We start from the raw sequence: 14,119 nt of genomic DNA on the forward strand, positions 1-14,119 counted from the left end.
TCTGGGGTAAATAGAGATAAAGGAGATAAAGTTGCTGCCTTCAAGGGAGCTCATATTCTAGTAAGGGCAGTGGCCAAGAGAGGTTAAAGCAACTGGGTAATGTGTTACAACAGAATATAGGGCACATTGAGGCAGTGGACTTGGATGTCAGAAAAGGGAGGAAGGGATGGGGTAGTCAGAAATTTTGCCCAGAGAAAGGAATATTTAAGTCCTAACGAATGAGAAGTGATAATTAAAGAATAATAAAATGTACTCACATTTAAATATTAGGGCTTTATATTTCTTATACTAATAACTTGAGCTGTTTTCTTTAAAAGTTTAATACAGGAATATAGTTAAAGATATTTTAATATTCTTGTAATGTTGTAGTAAGAAATATGTCTAGTTATTATTTCTAAGTTTCTAAATTTACTGTTTAATTAAAATTTGGTAAAAATAAACACTACTGTAAAATTGCATTCTTCAGGGATAAAGATGAAAACACCAGCCTTTTCTAGAATACATTGGTAAATTAAAAGAAAAGACTACCGTACAGAGAGCCACATAGTCCCTAGCCTTCTCCTCTTGGCTCCTAAAATTTATCATACGCTGTTGTTTTCTGGATGGTTATATAGGAGCAAAGATGTATTTAATTGAGACTGTTGATATGGAAATCTTCCATAATCAAAATTCTAGTGTTGAAATACTTCTATAGACCATGCAACCCAACCTCCCATTTTTTGCATCTGAAGGTAAATTGAGGCTCAGAGCATTTAAGTGGCCTACACGTTTATGCATTAAGCTTCCTCAAGAACTAGAAATAAAATCCAAATCTCTTTGAAATACAATGCTCTTCCCACTTTTGTAATTTGCTAATATAATTAGCTGTTATTTTATGGTACAACTGTTGACCAAAATTTGGCATGGTTCAGCTATTGCCTGTTGCTCTTTCTGTAGATCCCATCTTGAAGGAAATTATCACCTACCTTGCCAAATACCTGTCATTCCAGGATCCTCTGTCTTGCAAATCCAATTTGTCATCATGTCCTGTTAGTTCTACTTTTAAATAAGTTTCAGATATGTTCCCTCCTCATTATCCTTCCTGCTGTTGATGTAATTGGAGCAGTTACCATGTCCGACTTTGATTACTTTAATAATTTTCCTACCTTCAGCCTCTCCTCCAATCTAACCTGCTACTTGCACTAGAATAAACTTTTAAGATGGTAGTTCTGATCATTGTCTGCCAGTTTAAAGTCCTCCAATGTCCGACCGCTACCATAGGACAAAGTCCAAGAGTACCAGATACTACGTGATCCGGCCCCCAACCATATCTCCCACCATAACCCCACCAGCACCCTGTAAAGAGTTTCCTGAAGGTGAAATGCTGCGTCTTGCCTCTATGCATGTTGTACTTCTCCCTAGAATACCCTCCTCCTCCTTACCATGTAGTTAACTTATTCTCACCTTTCAAGATACCCTCAAGTGCAATTTTCTCTGGGGAGTCTTTACCGGCATTCCTCCAAAACGTGGAGGTGTTAGATACCTCATTTTTAAGTTCTCAGAACATTTTCAGCATGAATCAATCATAGCATTTACCCAACTGCAGTGTAACTGTAAATTTACATGTGTATCTCTTCCACTAAACCTGACTTCTTAAAGGTAAGGACCCACTTTCATCTCTGCACCACTGGAACCTACCACAATTATTAAAACATAATTTATACACAATAAATATTTGTTGAATAAAAGAAGAAATGATTAAAACTGAATAAATCAAAGAATGAACAAGTGAATGAATGCCTATAATGCAAATAAAACAGAAGCCATACTTTAAAATATAGAGACAGGGACCAGAGAAATGATTTTGTTACACAAGACTAATAGATAAAAGAAATATGCAATTTTTGAGTCTATATATTACATACTGCGAGATAGAAATATATTTATGGATTAGAAATTTTTTGTGGGACTATGTTTTGTAGTAAAACTTCACCTGCATTTTAACTGCTTTGATTTTTAAGCTAAAAGGTCTTTTGAGGGTGCTCAAGTCTTCTGCACAAAATTGTTGAGTTTTTAAACTCCTGGTCATGAGATCTTTCTTCTGTCTTCTTGATCAACTAACGAGATACCCAGTAGCACTAGACATCTCGTGAATAGACAATGTGGGGGCCTGTCCCCTGCTATTGCTTCTATGGGCCATCATCAGTGCAAGTGCTGCAAAACTTGGGTGCAGTGGTATGAACTAATTCTAAATAATATTAAGAGTACAAATGCAATGGACAAGAGTATGTATCAAAAGAAAAAGGTATGTCCCTCACCATTTCAAGCTCTGGTTAAATGCCACAGCAAGTCTTCCTTTGATCTTTTCTGTGACCTTTTCAAGCACTAATTATTTTTTTAATGATCTATGAATTCAAATACATGTTTGTCATTGCCCTTCCTATGATGCATTACAGGGTATTAGCAAAGCAAAATAAATCTGATATTGAAGGTTTAATTGCACAGCTTTTGCATACACTTTAATAGGCAATGCAAAACCTTCTCAGCAGGTGCACTATGAGATGAAGTGATTTTTCATGAATAATTCATTATTTTTTTAAAAGCACTTCTACTAAGATACAATTTGCAATAATGTTTTTCAAGAGAGATCAGTGAAAATCTGAAGCTGTCATTGCCAATTTGTTTTAGTTCAGATTCAAAAGGTCACCCACTTGACACAATGGAAACTAGAAATGCCCTTTTGTTTTTTTATGTCAACATGGTACACTTCATATTTCCTATCTAAAATATTTTTGAGACCTGAAACATAAGGAATTTTGTACTACCCAACAAAAATTACTTAGAAAAAATAAAATTTTATTAAAATTCCTAATAAATTAATTTCAAAAGAATTCTTTTACAAGGTGGAAATCATCTCAGGATCCCCTGCTGTAAAATATCTGGGAGAATTTATGTAAAAATGCCATTTACTCTACCATGGACCTGAAAGTCTGTGACTCAAATCATGGCCCTATACAGACTGTCATTAAAAATGTCACTTTTTTCCCTCAAAGAGAGGTGAAAGCCTCCGATAACACAATTTTATACCCAAGATTATTGTATATAGTATATGGAAGACAGGGAGGCAATAACCTCATTTTTAAGATGAAAAACTGATACCATGAAAGGTTAAAGGTCCTAAAACTAAGCTAAGAGATAAGACCAAGATTCAGGAATAAAACACCTTTATTAAGTGGTATTATTGCACAGGACAATAAAAATACTATTCCCAAGAGCATTTTTTCTTCATTCAAAGCATGTATGCATTATAGGTAATAGATATTATGCTATATGCTATATGCAGTAAGGAATATAGCCTATTTTAGAGTTAAGGGACAAAATAAAGCAGAACATAAGACATGTTATGAAACATATATTCTGAATTATTTATCCCCCAAAATAAAATTTGGATAGACTATATTCCTTATTACATATAGCATATATCATGGGATCAGTTACCTATAATTCAAATATGATTTGTATGAAGAAAACACCCTAAAAAATAAAATTTGGATAGACTATATTCTTTATAAATATTACACTATATTTCTTATCTAACATAAGAATACGTTTCTTAAAAATACTTTATATCAATACCTTTTATCTCTACCATTACTTAAAAACATTTTAAAAATTATCTAAGCCCTAATGGTTTTTGGCTCAGCATAACATTTGAGTATAGGTCACAGATCTAAAAAGGTGAAGAGCCCTTTTTAGGTTTTCAAGAGAGAAAGAACCAAACTTTCTTTTTGACAGGATTAAAAAAAAATAAAGTCAACTGTTAGAACAGTTTCAGAAATAATGTTCACTGCAACTTTACCTGATTGTCTTGATTAAGGCAAGAAACCCCTATGATGGAAAAGTTCTCAAAAGCTCTGCTGTTCTAGCGGTTGGGAAGTTGAAGTGGTTGCTGACACTGATACTGGTGGAAGCAACAGGATTGAAGTCAGATGTTTTAACCCAAGTTCTGAATTAATTTCCTGTCATCAGCAACCTCGGATCATGGTGGTTATCTATGTCCTCCAGGAAGCATTTCCTCTTCAGCTACCTTTGTCACCAGCTAGACCCCAAGACCTGACCTTTACTGTCCACCTGCTTGTACTCACTAATCTTTGTCTTATGTTTTTCCTTAAGCTCTTCTTTCTCGTTTACTTCTTAATGCAGACAAGTGACACCTGAAACCACACCTTAGGTGAAAGTGAATGCCCTGGCAAGACCTCTCTCTGGCACGGACCACCCAGACCATTTGGGTTAAACCCCCCATCATGTCTGTGCAGATGGACCATGGAGTGACCTCTGGAATGACCAGCAATTACCTTTAACTCATTCTAATACTAATCTCTGCCCAAGGAGGAGCCTCAGCCACATTTACATAGCATGCATTGTACATCAAAGCCTGTTTCCTTAAGGTACATGTGTGACCTTATGCCCACCTCTACATACCATGACAAGGATTCCCTGTCTAAAAATCTTTCTTTACCCTAAACAAAAGGTACTTATTCATCCTCCCTCAGGGAGTCACTGTGTTGGAAGCTATTCCTGGCAATCACCTTAAGAAATACAGTTGACTTTGTGGGACAACTCCACCTGGTGTATCTGACTCACCAAGGAGCAAACTCATGTTGGTTCAGTTACACCTTCAGGATCAGGTTCTCTATTTGATTACTTTGCTTTATCACTCACTTCTCTTACTGCCTCAGAAAGAGAGGGTGCTTTTCCAACACTGACTCCCAACCTCTCTGTCCCACTTTTGGGGCACATGAAAGGTGGTTAAATATAAACTATGATTTGGAAGCAGGATCTAGAGCAGACCCCACTCCTTGTTTTCTAACATCTTCTATTCTGCTCCAGGGTACTTGCTCCTATGTTTCATTCTTAAGATACATACAAGCAAACAACCAACCACTCAAAAAAATATTTGTTAGATCCTCAACTTCCTGTTCACTTACTTCTCTTTTTACCCTTTCTATATTCTGGCTACTTGTTAAGAAATCTTTAAGACTGAGCAAGAGATGTAAGACTCAACAATAAGAAAACAAACAACCCAATAAAAAAAAATAGGCAAAAGATCTAACCAGAGAAAATATACAGATGGCAGATAGGCATATGAAAAGATGCTCAACCATGGTCAATGGTCAATGCTCAAAATCCAGAATCTCATCATTAAAATCAAGTCTATATGTGGATGGACCCCTCAGATGCAGTAACTTTTTTTTTCCCTTTTGAGAATTAAAGGTGCTTAATTTTCAAATCTAAAAGTTGAAAATAAATTATTAACTTCAAGATAAAAAAACTCCTTTCTTTCTGTCATTAGCAAATCTTACATCATATATATATATATACATGTATATATATATATATAGGCCAGTCCCCTAAAGGAAAGCAGGTGGTTACCATGTTACAAGAGAAGGAAGGAAAGAGCTTTGGGACAGACTGAGAAAATGGTCTAATTTTCCATCTAAATCAATTAGTTTGTGAGTTATCTGACGATTCCTAAAAGGTACAAAGAAATCAGTATCTGAATTCAGGCCACAATTCCACTCTTGAAAATTAATAATCTTGATAGTCATTCATACTCATTATGGATTTAAACTTTCAATTCCTTGGTATTCAATGATTCAAACATGACTGAAAGAATATATGTATTTGTTTTTTGTCTGAACAGAGTTTTACATTATATTTGTCTGAGTACATTGGTATTGTACATTGATGTTAAAACAGTTTTTAGGTACGATTCAAATTTAAAAGTTCTTCAATATAGCTTTTCCAATAAAAACACAGTATATGCAAACATAACATGTTTAAAAAAGTAATCTTTCTCCAATAAGAAGTTGACACTACTGACATGTTGTTGACATATTTTATTTTGAATTATATTTTTTAAACTTTTTAAAACTTAAATTCAATTAATTAACATATACTATCTTATTAGTTTCAGAGGTAGAGGTCAGTGATTCATCAGTCTTACATAATACCCAGTGCTCATTACATCATGTTCCCTCCTTAATGTCCATCACCCAGTTACGGCATCCCTCCACCCCTCTCCCCTCCAGCAACCCTCAGTTTGTTTCCTATGATTAAGAGTCTCTTGTGGTTTGTCTCCCTCTCTGGTTTCACCTTGTTTTATTTTTTCCTCTCTTCCCCCATGATCCTGTTTTGTTTCTTAAATTCCACATATCAGTGAGATCATATAATTGTCTTTCTCCGATTGACTTATTTTGCTTAGCATAATACCCTCTAGTTCCATCCACAACATTTTTTGTTTTCAAATTATACACAGATATGAGAAAAGAGAAAACGTGAATAACATTAAAGATAAACTCACTTATAACTACCACCCAGATCATAAAGTAGAATTTTTCAAGCCACCCAGAAGCTCCTCCATGTAACCCATCACCATAACAAGTCCCTCTTTCCCCTAAATATAACCATTATCCTGACATTTATAACATTATTTCCTTCTGTTTCACCGTATTTTTATCACCTAAGTATTATCAAATTAATTAAACAAGGAGACCATCAGATCAAAATGACTCTAATGCCAAGGCCTATGAAAGTGAACAAACCAAAATGCCCAAGCCTGTAAATGCCTCACAGTTATGAAATTGAAACCTAAGGACAGCCAATCACAAACAACCAACTAGGCTTTAAGCTATAACCATTCAATAATTTTCTTACTTTGCTCCCACCTTTTCTCTGTAAAAGTCTCACCCTAGCACCTATTGATGGATTTCTCCTAACCATTTGCAGTTAGGCACTGTCCAATAGGAAGAGATCTTTGATCAAATAAACTCTTAAAACTTTAATATGCCTTAATTTATCTTTTAACAGTATGTATCCCTAGACACCATAGTTTAATCTTAGACCCCTTTTAAAAATTTGCTTTTAAATATTTTTTAATCTGTAGGTTCCTCCTTCACCCCCTTCTGCCCTTAACAATTTGTCTGTTAAAAAACCTGGGGCACTTGACCTGTAGAATATCCCAGCAGGTTCCCTTAGCAGTTTACTTCTTTCAAATCTATTCCTACAGCTCCCTCAGTGATCCTGTGAGATCCCTAACAGGCCTGAATAAATCCTTTTCTGTTTAAACTAGTGAGTGTGAGTCCAAGTGCCTGTAGCTAGGATACCTGATTACAATGAGAATAACATTTTTATTACAAAGTTAATTTCACATATGTAATTTTATACATATGTAAAGTCAAATGTAGGATGAAGATAAAAGTTATCTGTGAGAGAATGCTACTGAAATTTTTATTACCCTAGGCAAAAAGCAAACCCACATCATGAGGAATAGTGTTTCAGTTTAGTTTCTTAAAGCCATGTAGACATTAAGATGGCAAATATTTCTTTTTTTTTTTTAAGATGGCAAATATTTCTAAAGGGGCTTATCGCTTATTAGAACTTCATAGGAAATCCCTGTCAATGGGATTAAAATAGGTAAAGATGTGTGTTAATGTGAATGAAAACTTCCAAGCAGAGAAACATGTCATGAGAGACTGGTGGCAAAATTTAGGTATATTTCCAACAAAACCCAAATTAGCTATGCCATTCAAAAATAAAATAAGATTTAATCTTTAATAAGCATAAACAATGTACGTGATACTCCCAAAAACTAGAGGTATTTATTTATCTTTATATTCAGGTTGAAATTCTTGTATAATTTAAATAAAGCCAAAAACAAAAGATTCAAAACATGGACAACATCCTTAACAAAAAACGAAGTCTGTAAGTATGAAGTGACTTTAAGTATAACTACTATTAGATGTAAGGTAAGAAAGACCAATCAAGCTACAGACTGATGACTTGAAGGGAGCCAGGAAACAGCAAGTAAGATTACTTACAAACATTGACTGTCATCATTATAACCCAATACCTTTACTGAGTATCTTACTTCGTAAATACAAAAGAAAAAACTTGAGGGGAAAAAACCTGGGTAACAAGTTAATAAACTTACCACATATTTTATATGTTTTCCGTTTTACCAGGCAAAGGTCCAGAAGCGTAATTACTGTTTTAGTGAAATGTATCTTTGGCATCACCCAGAGTGGAGAAAAGCTCTGCAGTAACAGCGCCTAATAAAAAGACAAGAAAATAGTGCCAAGATATATAATAAGAATGTATAGGCCATTATATCATGATGACAGAGACATTAGCAGAGATAATGCTAAAAAATCTATACCTTACATACATTATAAATTAATATAAAGAGTGACCTATTCCAAAATACCTAGCTCAGAACAAACCACTGTTTGTATTCCAAGTATTTCCTTATTCAGTTATGTTTTACTTAATACCAAAATTCATTTACACTCCAACATATGTCTATAGAGCACTGAAAGACAACAGCCTACAGCAGGAATGGCAAGTGTGTGGCAGGCACGGTGGTATTTATACCAGTCTTAACCAATCATAGTCCACTCCTACCTGAATCCCTGGGCAAAGATTCAGATTCTTTCTTAACTCAGTGTTCCAGGTAGCTACTATTAATTGAACAAACACAGATGATCCTTGAGATAAAATCTGTTTGCCTTCCCTGGCCTGGAGTAAATAGGCAAGAAAATAAGCTTGTATTATTAGGAAAAGAGGAGTCAAAAAACGGCCAGTAATAAAAATGTGCATCATTGATAATTTCTAAAAACAATGCTTTATAATGGGAAAAGTTGTTAACTTAGATTTGAAAAGTCATTTCTTCAAGTAGTATGATAGCCAAATGATTTCAATGTTTTTCAAACCACATTGTCTAATCTTCTATACTACAGAGTGTTTACAACCAATCTTATAAAAGTAATATTCCATAAAAAGTAATATACTGTGAAACCCTCTACAAATGCATGTTTCTGAATGAAGCAGATGTGTAAAATAGACTATGTTGCATCAAATTTTCATATGTAAATGTATGCTTCTTTGGAAATAGAAATTCAACCTAAAAAAAAATTATTGAGTTTCTACTATTGGCAACAGAGCTGTAGAGATTACGGTATGTAGTGATTCAAAATAATGTGCTCTGGAATCCTAATGCTTGGAGTGAAATCCTGGTCCTACCACTGACTAGCTGTGTGGTCTTGGAGCAAGTAACTTCTCTAAGTCTGAGCTTCCCCATCTATAAAATGTGGTAAAAATAATACCTATGTCATTGTAGGTTGTATAGACTAAAGAGATATATTGCAACACAAACTACAGCATCTACCTCTAGTAAACACTCAACAATTTCAGGTATCATTTTATTGTTCTTATTATCATAAAAATTACTATTATTATTATTATTATTATACAAAGACCAATAGGATTCATTTATTATTTTCAACTCTTGTTTCAAGAGTCTGGAAGCATGCAGTAGGAGAGTAGGTAGAAATTGAGAGATGGGAGGAAGAAATAGAATATGTACCACAGAATAATACTGCTATAATATATAACAGAATAATATCAGGATATTGATACAAAAATTGCTATATCAATTCAACCTGTTGTAAGAATTCAAGAAAATAGGTGAAAGGATTAAGAAAGTCCTCTCCGAGAAGATAAAATTTGAGAAAGGCCTGGAAAGATACACATGATTTCAGCAGACAGGATCAACATGGGCAGAGGGAGAAAGAAAGCAGAGGATATGTGTGAAGAGTAATGAGCCAAGATAATAGTAGCAAGTTGGGAAAAATGTAAAACTATAATTTAAAAGACACACCGAACCATATTTTGAAAAGCCAAGAACGTTGTGCTGGATTGAACTTTTTTATTGAAATATAATTAACATACAATGTTTCTTTAGCTTCAGGCATACAACATATTGATTCAACAATTCTATATATTACTGTAATGTTATTACAATATTACTGACTATATTCCCCATTCTGGACTGTTAATCTCCATGGAAACTGTTAGAGACTCAGTGTGTAATCTGGACCTAGAAGTCGGTTATAATACTAAGCCATAATCAAAAGCCTTTGTGAGGCAATGATGACCCCACACCTAAAACTTAAGAGGCCAGTCAAGTACGCTTTATTATTTCTTTACTTCAAATTATAAAAAATACTATTTTAATTAACATTTTAGAATTACAAAGTCTTGTAAAATCTAATTTATTTCAGAATTTTCACAATGATACTCAAACCTGTTTTATCCCTCTCTAATAATAACCAATAAATACAGGCTATGTAAAAAAGTTTGGCAAAACTGATATTTTAAACATATTAAAAATACCTGAATAACAACACATATTAATAGAAACAAGTTAGATATCAAAAGACAATCTCCAAACATGTACTTATTATAAAAGTAATTATTGAGCTCTAAATCCTAATTCAGCTAAAAAGCAGTGGGTTTGGTTTTATAATGACTACAAAATGGGTGAAAATTTTCTCTTCAAAAAATGTTATCTATATAAGGAAATAAGATACACAGGTTTAAAAAAAATAAAATATTATGTTAAATGGCAAAATAAAGACTAAAGTAGAGGAACTAACTTTTTTTGAGCGCTACATAATATACATCTTGTATCTCATTGAGTCCATGCACCAGCCCTGGTTTTGCAAGAAGTCACCAATAATCCTTGCTCTTGCTAGCACGGAAGGCTAAGGCTGAGCCATGGAGCCAGAAGTTCAAATGCTAGTGCTGCCCATAGAGGCTTTGTGATCTTGGGCAGATGATTAAACCTCTAAGTCTCTGTTTCTTCATCTGTTAAACAGGGGAAGTAATAACATTTAATGTGCAGAGATGTTGAGAATTAAGGAAGTATGTGTGAAATAATAAATGCCCTATGAGAGCATTTATACAAAGTGCTCTTTAAGGAATCCTAATCCTACAAAATTATGACCAGAAAAGTTTCTATAGTCTTATAGGCTGATGCTTGAAAAATCCTATGTATAATTTCTACATAAACTGTTCTATCGTTGATAGATAGATAATCTCCCAAAACTCACAAGTAGAAAAAAATAGAAATAGAAGTACAATATTTAATAAAACTGGGAGATATCTTCAAACACAAAATACAATATAAGAAGAAAATAGACCCGTAATGCATTTAGCAAAATGGTTGCTGTTATACCTCAGAGATTTGGCAAGATAATTGGAAGAAAGTTTGTTCTACAGATCCATGATGATGTTCATAGTTCAACACTCAGAGGTGATAAAATTAAATAAGTTGGGAGGGGTGAATGAAAACAGAAAGATTGGTGGAAAGTCTAAAAAGAAACAATTAAATATTGAGGCCCCTACCATTACCTCCATATCTCTAAGTGAATAACTGTAACCACCACCACTGACCATCCTGAGAAACCAGCCTTTTCTGTGCCTATTGAACCAGAGAGGCAAGAAATTCAGAGACACAGGCACCATGGTGGATAGCAGGGCAGGGGAATAGGGTGGCGGAGAGGAAGGAAGAATGAAATATGGGGAATATGGGGTTGCAATATAGCACAAATGCCTGAAAGAGAAAAACTGAAATAGCATATCCAAGTTTAAATAAATATCTCAAATTCACGAATTGAGAATAGTATGAGTACATAATTTTAAAATATGGAGGTAAATATTTTTAAATAGCTTAGAGTTGAAAGTGGTACAGACAGGGAAGGCTGTTTTGATAATTAAAAGAGATGCAGCAGGAGACTGCATTTTTAGTTGTAATTCTTTTAACACTATGAGACTTTATTATTCTTCCATGTATTCTTTTTATTTAGAAAGTATTTGAAGATAAGGGGCAGATGACAGGAGTCCCTAACCATTCCTTACTCTCAAGCCTTCAGACATTAAAAATTTGGTAAAGTGCACTTTCATTTTCTTTCTTTTTTTTTAATTGAAGTATAATTGACATACAACATTCTATTACTTTCAGATGTAAAATGTAATGATTTGATATCTGTATATATTGTGAAATGATCACCAAAATAAGTCTAGTTAACATCCATCACCATACATAGTTACAAAAAAAAATTGGGGGGTATGTGACCAGAACTTCTAAGATCTACTCTCTTAGCAATTTTCAAATATACAATACAGTATTATTAACTAGCCACCATGTTATACATTATATCCTCATGACTTACTTATTTTTTAACTGGAATTTTGTACTTTTTGACCCCCTTTACGTATTTTACTCACCACCCCCGACCCTCCTGCCTCTGGCAGCCACCAAATTGTTCTCTGTATCTATAAGCTTGGTTTTTATACTTGTTGGTTTGTTTAAATCCCACATATAGCACTTTAATTTTCTTAAGTGGCCCATGAGCACTTTAAGGGACTTCAAATTTAAAATCAGAAAAATACAAACTATTTTAAATATCACAGAACTCCTTTATAATAGCTGACATTTAAACACCCATATGCTCCACATTTTACGTACCCACTGTCCCAGTGATGGGCATCCAGGTTAATCTCTCCCTGCCCAGACAACAGACACCAGGGTGCTTCCAGCTCACCTCCATGAACACTTCTACAAAGAAAATCTCCATGTATGCCCCCTTAATTCCCCTCAAATATATACTCAGAAGTAGAATGGTGGGTTTACACTTACACTTCTTCTAAATAAGTCATGCTACATTGTTCTCCACTAACACCTGGAGTGCAATAGAGTTCTTACACCTTCATGTCTCAGTTGCTAGTATCCATCTTTCTAATGTCTGCTAGTCTAGTGATTTAAAGTCATAGTTCAATGTCATTTTAATTAGCATTTCTTATATTGTACATTATTTTGACTGTCTTGTCACAGGCCTTTTAATTTTCTAAGTTTGCTCTTCTTTAAATTGTGTGTTAATCTATTTTTACCTTTTTCCTGGGGTGTATTTTTCTAGTTGATTTGCAAAAGTCACCTGCATATTTTAAATATTAAGCCTCGGTTATTATTGGATTTTGCAAGTAGCTTTCTACTTCCAGTCAGTGACTGTTGTCCAAGGAGTCCCTAAGAGAACAGAATATTTAATTTCAGGTAATATTATCATTCCTGATTTTTAATCTTAAAAAAACCTTCTGAGTTCTTGACACAGACTATGGAATTGTATGCAGCAGTTAGAAGCTACATTAGATATACAAGTAACAACATGAACAATCTCAAAAAAGAGGACTCAGTTTTAAAAGGAATAAAATGAAAAATATATGATAATACCACTTATTAATTAAGAATATATTTATATAAAACAATATGCTTTTGGAAGAACATATTCAAATTAAAATATGTAGATTAAAATATTTAGTTTTCAAAGAGGGGTAAATGAAAGTGAGGTATGAGAGAAAAAAAAGAGAAAGAAGGAAAGAGAGGAAGCTTTGTATGGACCAATGAGAAAAATAAGCCATGGACTGAAAAATGTGGTCAGTTCAATTAACTGCACCTAAATTTCAAAACAAAGTTGATCCATATAAATGAAATCCAGAAGTCAGATCAAAAGCTAATCAGGGGACGCCTGGGCAGCTCAGTTAGTTAGGCTAGGCATCTGCCTTCAGCTCAGATCATGATCCCGGGGTCCTGGGATGGAACCCATGGAGCTGCCCACTCAGTGAGGAGTCTGCTTCTTCTTCTGACCCTCCCCCCTCTCACGTACTCTCTCTCTCACTCTCTCTCTCAAATAAATAAACTCTAAAAATTAATTAATTAATTAAAAGCTACATCAGTACAGAGGACCAACTCTACCTTAGGATACTTACAGATAAAAATGAGGATCCATAACAACTAGAATCAGAATTGAACATTTATTTTCAAACAGATTAAGTTTTTATCACTATGTGAACACAGATTTCCTTTAAGTGAGCTTTTTAGAATTTTTTTTTCCTTTGCTTAGGATTTTGAAGAACTATGTAATAATTGAATTAGTAGTTCCTAATTCTCTAAGTTTGAAGGACTGGTGAAATTCCAAAATTAAATATTTATAGGTCTGACCAAGTGTTGCAGACTTTTCATTTTGGTCAAATAAGTATATCTTATAAATCAATGCCAACCACCATCTATTATTACCATAATTTCTAAATAACAGGACTGTGGAAATTCATAACAGTAATAGTATAATCTGAAAATAAAGGATACTTATTAAATCAAATACCTTCAGTTTTATGCAAAATATACATTATCCTTATTTTTCTCACTGTATTATGAACTAGTGAAAATGTATTATGGTAGAATGAC

At 34.0% G+C, this 14,119-nt stretch overlaps 1 protein-coding gene across 1 annotated transcript in view; it reads right to left on the bottom strand.

Annotated features, from left to right (window-relative positions):
• The window catches only part of RGMB (repulsive guidance molecule BMP co-receptor b), a 1,123,009-nt gene that overhangs the window by 1,011,119 nt on the left and 97,771 nt on the right, over positions 1–14,119 (bottom strand). Inside the window, exon 4 of the mRNA XM_087861962.1 lies at positions 7,973–8,090. The gene's annotated coding sequence lies outside the window, so the exon portion shown is untranslated. The remainder of the gene's footprint in view (positions 1–7,972; positions 8,091–14,119) is intronic.

The sequence above is a fragment of the Ursus americanus genome, chromosome 5 (genome assembly GCF_024610735.1).
Source record: "Ursus americanus isolate L20-20 chromosome 5, mUrsAme1.1.p, whole genome shotgun sequence".
Classification (NCBI taxonomy): Eukaryota; Metazoa; Chordata; class Mammalia; order Carnivora; family Ursidae; genus Ursus; species Ursus americanus.